Source organism: Myotis brandtii, unplaced genomic scaffold (genome assembly GCF_000412655.1).
Source record: "Myotis brandtii unplaced genomic scaffold, ASM41265v1 scaffold387, whole genome shotgun sequence".
In the NCBI taxonomy this organism is placed as follows: domain Eukaryota; kingdom Metazoa; phylum Chordata; class Mammalia; order Chiroptera; family Vespertilionidae; genus Myotis; species Myotis brandtii.
The window spans coordinates 621999-631097 of NW_005364855.1; positions in this window are offsets into that span (position 1 = coordinate 621999).

Consider the following 9099-nt stretch of genomic DNA (forward strand, 5'->3'; position numbering starts at 1 on the left):
GAGCAGAAATAGCACATTCTTGTACTCGGTGTGTCAGAAGGTGGGTGGCTCCCCTGGACAAAAGCCCATTTTCTACACTACTTTCCTGTCCTCTGGAAAACAGAAGGGGAAGCATTTAGAATGCTGCCCAGGGTTATTCTTTAGACATAAAATGCAGTGGGCTGGATTCTTTGCGCTCATTCTCAAGTAATGATTAGCTTGAATAAGGCAGCCTTTGCCTATTCTTAAAATACAGGAGAACCACTCTCTCTGCTTTTGAGAAAACTGAAAGTGGCTGCTTGCCAGCGATTCGTGCAGCTTACTGGCTGGGTGGGTGGAAAAAATAGCACAGACCAACGTGAGGGAAACATCGACTCCCCCTCCTTCCAGCATGTGCCCATGATGCCACCTCAGAAACACTAGACAGATGGTGAAAATCAACTTGGTGGCATTTCCATCAGAAATTGAAGTCTGTGTGCAGCCTTCCATGGGGGGCAGGGGGCGGATCTCAGCAAAGTCATGAACATCTGCACTTAGAAGTCAGAGTGCAATGGCTGAGATTTGCATCTGTGTGTGGCAAGTATGAGAAAGCGCATCTGACAATGCTAACGACCGTAGTTCACAGTGGTGTAAAGATGAGGGAGGGTCAGAGGAGTTAATTACTTATGTTCAGGAAACTAAATGCTTAGAGCAATTAACTGGTATTCTATAATTAATTTTTAAAAAGGGTTTTTTAGTTGAAAAATCTGATCTTAATATAGACATCAGCAGTTTGTATTCCATCCACAGTTACCGTATTCTGTGAAAATTATCTTATTGTACTAATAATGAGCTTGGAGGCAGTAAGCTACATTCTTTTGACCAGATTTCAAAGCAAATAAATTGGGAGTGCAGGAAAGACAAAGCAGAGAAAACAATATCTTTAATATCTTATCTTGCTTACTACACTGCAGTGAAATGGATATCACAAATGTTCTTGATGACAGAGACGGTTTAGACTACTTTGAATTGAGAGGACGAGATAATATAAAATCGTTTCCTTGTTGGTACAGATTTTCTAGTGCACAGGAATGACATGGATTAAATAGTAACATTTCGCTGTAATGGTAACTTTTTGAATAAATATCAGACAGCAATATTTTTTTGCGGGGGGGGGGGCAGGGTCTTTACTCCCATTAATTGAATTTTCCTCTGTAAACAGTTTACTGGTACATAGCAAGACGCACCAGCCCATGTATAGGTGAAGAAGGGAAATATGGTAAACATCCCACCTGGTTTTTCTTGTCTCCCCAAAACAAACCGCAGGTCACACTTTCCTCCTACTTATTTTGGAATCCTCCGCTGATGTCATGTGGAGGCTGCAGAGAGGGACTCCCCAAGAACTTGTAAGTATGTGGTAAACAACGGAACTCTGAGGCTTTACCTACGAGAGTAATGACTAAAACTCAGAGCTAGAACAAGTTTCCTTAAACAGACAGAATGTTTTGCACATCTGTGAGACATAACAGTAACCAGATCGAGTGGATTCATGTTACTAGAGAAAGATATTTTCATTTCTGAGGAGGGGGAATCACAGCGGCCAGTACTGACAAGTGTTTAGCTAAGCACTGTGCCAAGGCGGGGGAGTGGGGGCCAGCTGAGGATCAGACTTCCGGTCCCATTGGCAAGCTATCAGTGTTGTGGCACTGGGTGCTCTGGGCTACCTTCAACTAAGGCCATCCTATACTCAATTAAGGTAACTTCTCTTCCTCTGATTACAAGTCAAACTTTTACTTATGACTTGTCTTTCTCTATAGGGGCAGAGTTCTGAGTATACCAACGTCAATGTTGAGGACTGTGTGATAGGCCTGTTTGTAGTTCGATGTTGGTTTTATACATCTGTTTTTGAGTTTAGTCACTATGCATTTACACTGAGAGCTTGTATTTGCACGTAGGCCCTGAAAACATTAGAAGTTGAGCCTGAGAAGCCAAGGGCAAGGGTACTTTGGAAGCCATCAGCCAGTTTTTCTCTGACAATGCTTGTATGCAAAACTATTAGTCGAGAGAAAGACTAGTCATACTTCTGTCATAGCCATTTGAGTTTCTCTTTTTTGTTAATTCAGCAAAGGTGCGACATTGGTTCTAAAAGTAAAGTTCACTTGCTACCAGGAAGAATGAAGAGAGCTTCAGGAAAGCAGAAGAAATAGCCTTCGTCATTTAATACAATCACAGCCAATGATTAATAATCTATGTGTAAGCTGGGCTTCATCTTGGGAAGCACTTGGGAAGTTGCAAAACTTATTTCATTCAGTTTATGTTCTAGCCAGTCATTTAAACACATGTTGCAGCAATCATAAAAATACCTACCATTAAGGGCTGGCCCAAGTTTATGTCTCACAAGAGACCAGTCCCTTTGGTTATGTTTCTCTCCAGCCTCGAGCAGCTGGAAGGAAGCAGACAGAGGAGGTAGAGTGTTGGGTTGAACCAGGTTTGGGGTTTTACCAAGTAAGCATGCAAAGGAAGCAAACCACAAAGAAACTAGAGGTGTCTGCGGAGGAACGTGATTGGCCATGGATTTTATCTGGGTAAGGAGGGATGAAGAGGGGTGGAGCAGAGTAAAAAAGTGGTGGGAACAACAGATTGTCAGTGTTGGGGAGGCTGAAGGATTGATGGAATAGGGGCACTAGAGGATGAATTAGAAAGATGGGAGGTGGTGGTGGGAAAGTGGGTTGTTTAAGAAAACCCAGGCAAACATGGGTCCAAAACAAACCACTCTCTGACACTTGCTATGTAACGTTGCAAGTATTTTAGCCTTTCTCTCTCTCAGGCTTTACTTTTATTTCTAAAGTGGGGATAATAAACTCTATTTTATTAAAAAACTATGAACATTAAGTCATGTAATGGAGGTAAATAATCTAGCACAGCAAATAGCAAACATTTGATACTTTAGTAAAAGTAGATGTCAACTCTTGTATTTCTATTACAAAGTAAATGCTTTGAAAGCAGGGACCTCTTTCTCTCTCTCCCTCTCCCTCTCTCTCCCTCTCCCTCTCCAATAAACGTTTGCTGAAAAAGAGCACAGAGCCAGACAACGGTGAGTCTAGATCATGAGGCATCTCAGTATTTCCCCAAACAGCTTGGTCCAGGGGTGGGTTTAAGTGGGGCTTGGGGTGGGTGAGAGGAGCTTGAAAACAGCAGGTGAAAGTTGGCAAAAACAGCTTTCTTTTTAAATTTGATTTTCAACAACCATAATTATATTTGAGGAAAACATATGGATCCTGGAAGATCTAATGATTAGTTAAAAAAATACATAGAAAACACTTTAAAAAATGTATTCCCTCTTTTGAGGAGTACTTGATTGGGAAATGCTTTATGAGTTCCTTGGAGAATGTGTTTTGTATATGGATATCATAAGGAAGAGCTTCTTCCGTTTTTCCCTGATTAGGTAGGTGGAATCTCTGGAAGTTCTCTGATGAGGTAAACATTCTTTGGAAGTTCACTGCACTTGACCGAATCACTGGGAAGGCTCCTAGGAGTAGGAGGAGGGATGGTGGTGGTTGCTCTGCCCTGTGCTGTAATTTTAAGTTCTGTCTTTGGTAATCAGGTCACCAATGTCTCCAAACTTTGGAACTGTAGTAGCCTTGCAGGAGACATTTGATCTGGTGCTCAGCAATGAAATATACTTGAGACATTTATGACATACTAGAGTCCCGGTGCATGAAATTCATGCAGGGGGTGGGGTCAGGGGGCTGTCCCTCAGCCCAGCCTGCACCCTCTCCAATCTGGGATCCCTCTCACAATCCAGGACTGCTGGCTCCCAACCGCTCACCTGCCTGCCTGCCTGATTGCCCCTAACCGCTTCTGCCTGCCAGCCTGATCACCCCCTAACCACCTAAATGCTCCCCTGCCGGCCCGATCGCCCCCAACAGCCCTCCCCTGCTGGCCTGGTCACCCCTAACTGCCCTCCCCTGCAGGCCTGGTCCCCCCAACTGCCCTCTCAAAGACCTGGTCCCCCCCAACTGCCCTCTCAAAGGCCTAGTCACCCCTAACTGCCCTCCCCTGCAGGCCTGGTCCCTCCCAACTGCCCTCCCCTGCTGGACTGATCGCCCACAACTGCTGGCCATCTTGTGGTGGCCATCTTGTGTCCACATGGGGACAGCCCTCTTGTGTTGGAGTGATGGTCAATTTGAATATTACCTCTTTATTAGATAGGATGTCTGAGGTTCTGAGGTAAGTTTGGAGAGAAGAGTGAGAGTTCATTAGGACAAGCCAAAGCAAAAGACAGGCCCAAGTGAATACAAAACCAACAAATAAATGGATGCATCGAACTTCCAGTCATTAAATACATGTCCTGGAGGATAAATGTAAAGCATAATGACTGTAGTTAACTTTACTGTATTATACATTTGAAAGTTGCTAAGAGATTAGATCTTAAAAGTCCTCATCTTACACACACACAGAATTTCGTCACTATATGTGGTGATGGAGGTTAATTAGACTCATTATGGGTGATCATTCTGCAATATATACAAATATTGAAACATTATGTTGTACACCTGAAACTAATATAATGTTATATGTCAATTATATCTCAATTTAAAAAATGAATTAATAGAGGGAGTCAGACTTGGAGAGGAAATGTTGACTAAGTCAGGGTGGGATTAATCCACCAGGAGATGGGGGAGCTGAGGACGAGATGTTTGCAAGCACAGAGCTCTGTGCTTAGCAGAAGGAGTAGATCTGCTTTCTTTGTGCTTTATGGAGCAAGAACTTTTGGTCACAGAAATGTCAGATTATTCCAGAGAGATCTTGAAATCATGCACAGAGATGCCTGCATCGTCAGGAGCAGTTGGGATGTGGAGAAGAATCAGAAAATGAAAGGAGGAAGGCATGCAAACAGGGAACCCGGGAGAACTGGGGAGGAAAGGGAAGATGAAGAAGAGCAGCCTAAAAAGTAAAAAGGTTAGAATCAAAAGAGACTGCTGAAGGAAGTGCTGAAGGATTCATCATGGGAGAGGTGCGGGTAGAGCTGGCTTCTCCGTGAAGGCGCTTAACCTTTTTTGGGAACAGGAACCCTGGCCATTCAGTTCTTGTGCCAGGCCTGTCAGGTACTCATTATGTCTTACATGCCAGTGACTGATGGTCTTATTACATCAGACTTCAAAAAACATCAAGGCTGCAATAAAAACGAACCCAGCATTGCAGTTTTGTTTTTCTTCTAACTATTCTGTGTATTAGTCACCACACCGAAAAAGCAGTGGGAAGACAGATGTGCCAAAAGTGGAAGAGAAAACATGTCAACATTGAAAGAATAATTAATGAAAAGTGTTGCTGGTTTAACACCACAAAATTGTTTAAGGTAGTCCCAGTCTTACCCAGTTCTTTGCAAGAGTACCTAGGATCTCCACCCCCTGGATCCAGCCACATCTGCTTGCTGTCTGTTCTGACCTGCCCCAGGTGTAGAAGTTTAATGCAAGCTTCTTCTCTACAGACCGGGGCCTGGTGTCTGACATGTTTGGATAAATCCTCCAGGTATCCAAGTGCTCACTAGCCTGAGGCCTTCCTTGCTATCTTCATCCTTTTCTAATTTTTGCTTTTTGAAGCGTGGGTTTTTACTTTCCAGATTCCCTGTGACTGAGTCCCGGCCTGAAACCACAGTCTGCCTGGATAAGTTCCCAGTGCACTGCTTCCCCTTCCTGCCCCCCTCTCCTTAGGGATTAAAATGCCCTCACCTCCCCCATCTTCGACTCTTTCCTGCCAGGTGAGAAAGGGCCCACTCCAGAGTTGGCGGGCTGATGTCCAGAACCAGGTTCCTGATGCCCCACCTTGAGGAAGACACTCTCTAGGGAAACCAAGGCTGAAGCTTGAACGGAAGGGTCAGTTAGACGAGCTGGTTGTGCCGGCGAGGGTTAGCCAGGGCACCTGAAATGCAATATTCTTCCTGGCACAGAGGCTTCTGTTGACCTCCGGGCTCTATGATTTAAGACAGTTATGGACAGTTTCCAGACCCCACTTGCGAGTAGGCAGGGGCAAAGCTTCTAATTCTGCTAGGCTGAGTCAGTCACTGGTGCCCAGCTAGGTGTGGCTGGGAGCACAGATGGCAGGTAATCGTTAGGAGAGGTGGGGACGGGGCTGGGACAGGCTGACATTGACAGCTGTGGTTCTGGTTCACTTAGGCAGACAGTCCTTCCCCCAAGGACCCTGCAAGCCACACCATTGTGGGCCATGGTTTGCGTGTGTTTCTTTCTTTCTTGTTATCCCTTAGTTGTTAATAAACTATATTGAAAAATAGCATTGCTAATGTTATTTTCCAGAGGTGTAAAGATAGTAACCCAAACCTTCTTTACCTTTCTAATGTAATTAATTAACTAATTAATTAATTCCTTTAAATCCTAACCCGAGGATATGTTTATTGATTTTAGACAGAGAGGAAAGGAGAGAGACACACACACACAGAGGTAAACATCAATGTGAGAGAGAAATATCAACTGGTTGTCTCTCTTAAGTGCCCCGACTGGGAACAAACCCATAACCTAGGTATGTGCCTTGACCAGGAATTGAATCTTTCAGTGTATGGGATGACACTCCAAACAACTGCATCACACCAGGTCCCTTCTTTACCTTTAAATAATTCTTATTTCTGGGCTCCGCCCTCCAAAAGATTCCATAGATGGGGCAGCAAGCAGAGTCAACTGACTTCACCTGTCCTTGGATATGACGACTTGGGCTGTTACCCTTAAAGGCATGTCACAGAAATGTTATTTCCTCAGCTCAGGCTGTTTCAGACATACCTCATTTAGCCACTGTTCTTAGACTCAGCCGGGACACAACCATCACACTTGTTGACCAAAGGGCCTTCTTTAAAAGCATCACATTTACCAACATCTCTCTCTTCCAAACCTGGTCTATATATTTAGTGTTTGCTTATTATCAAGTGAAGCCTTGAATTATCTCTTACATTAATTATTGTTCAACCTTTTATGCATTTGTAGTTAAATTACCTCCACTCAGTCTAAGTTTATGTTTTGTAGGATTGTGAACTTCCCTCATGTCAGTTGGTTAGGATGACGAGAAGCTGAGAAAGAAAATGAAAAATGAAATATCAGGCTTTAGGAAAGTAGACAGGAAACTGCATTCACTCTGAGTTTTGCTACATTTTATGGATTTTAAATGAGCATTATTATAATCTATATATATAAAAAGCCAGTGTCTGTGACGACCAAAACAACCAAATGACTGGTCACTATGCGGTGCATTGAGCACCTCATGGCCCCTCCCTCCTCTCCCATCCCGATCAAGAGTGGGGCTGCACAGAGCCTGGACCCTTCCTGGCAACCCTAAGTCCCTTGGGTTGAGAATTCTGATGGCCCTGCCCAGAGAGTAGAGGTGCCTGACGGGCAGGGACAGGGACCACAGGCCTCCAGGGAGCACCGCAGAGTTGGCAAGGAGAGGAGAGGGCCTGCGGAGGGGGAGGAGGTGAAGCCAGTGGACATCAGCCCAGAATCCAGCCCTTCCCCCCAGATGCAGCGAGCCCTCAACCCAGAACCCCAGCCCCAATCAGAAGAGCCTGAGGGAGGCTTAAGGAAGCTCTACGCAGAGCTGCACGTTGAGAACGAGAGACTTCGTGAATCCCTGACCGAGACCACGCTGCTGGCTGGCACAGCTCAAGGTGGAGCTGGAGCATGCCATACAGAGGCAGGAGCGCTTTGCAGAGAGGCTGGCCCTCCTGGAGCTGGAGAGATTTGAGCGCAGGGCCGTGGAGCGCAAGGCCGCTGAGCTGGAAGAGGAGCTGAAGGGCCTGTCCAACCTCTGGGCTGACAACCAGCACCTGAAGGACATGAACGTGGCCCTGATTCATGTCATCAGCAAACTGTCCAAGTGAGCCCGGAGGACTTGCCCCTGCACCTGCATCTATACAGCTGCTTCTGCCAAACGCACCCCTTGCCCTGTGTGAACATGAGTGACAGGGCTGCCAGGGAGTCTCTGAGAAGCCATAACCTCTCCTTGGGACCTCCAGGCTGGGAGGGGAGGACAGAGCCCCCAGGAGCCAAGGGGGCCATCTGAGGATAGGATAGAGAGGGGAGGCTGAGCCAGGTAGGGGGACCAGGGCTGCAGGCAGGACCAGGAAGGAACCAAGGACCAGGAAGTGCCAGGACCAGTAGCCAGGACCAGAGTGGTCACCCGGAGGCCCCCTCTCACGTGTGCTGCCACCAGTCACCCCTCCAGGCCCTGAGCAGGGATCCGAGAATGTGCCAAGCATCCTACTGGCCTGGGCCAGGTGGGCCTGTATTTAGGGTCTGTGTGCAATAGGGAGGGATGTCTTCTATTTTTTTGCTGCCCCCTCCCGATGCTGTCCCCAGCAGGGGGAGAAGGTATTTTTGAGACAGCATAGGCACCACAAATAAAAGTCATGAAGTTGCCAAAAAAAAAAAAAAAAGAGTGGGGACGGAGGCCAAACGCCCCCTCCCCCTGACCACCCCACCCCTGATCGCATTCCCACCCCAATAGGGGGCTGGGCTGGCCAGCCAACCTCCTGCAGCCCCTCTTCCCAGTCAGCTATGCCACGGATGGACCCCCACCACCCTGATCAGGCTGCAGCCCACCCCCAGGCTGGCCCTGCCCCTGATTTCCGCCCCCCTCCCCAATCAGGGGCACGGCTGGCCAGCCCACCACCCACAGCCCGTCCCCATGGCTGGCCTGGCCCCAATTGGCCCCCCAACCCCAATTGGGGGCAGGGCCCACAGGCCAATTGCCCACGACCCCTTCCCCCAGCTGGCCCAGCCCTGATCGGGCAGATCCGGGCGAGCCAGCCAGCCATCCTTCCACCATCTCCTTCTCCCAACAGGCTCAGCCCCGATCAGCCCCAATCAGCCCCGATTGGGGCCAGGCCGGCCGGACCCCACCCATGCACAAATTTGTGCATTGGGCCTCTAGTGATGATAATAACTATCATGTACTGTGCACTTATGCTCTACAGTGTGCCAAGTACTTGTTATTTCTTTTCATTCCAAAAACAACTCAGTGAGGAAGACATTATGAATACTTTTTCCTAAAACAGAATAGATATTTCCTGGTTTAAATCTATACAGATATGTAGCCAAACTGGAATTTGAACTCATATATCTCGCTGACCTCAAAGCC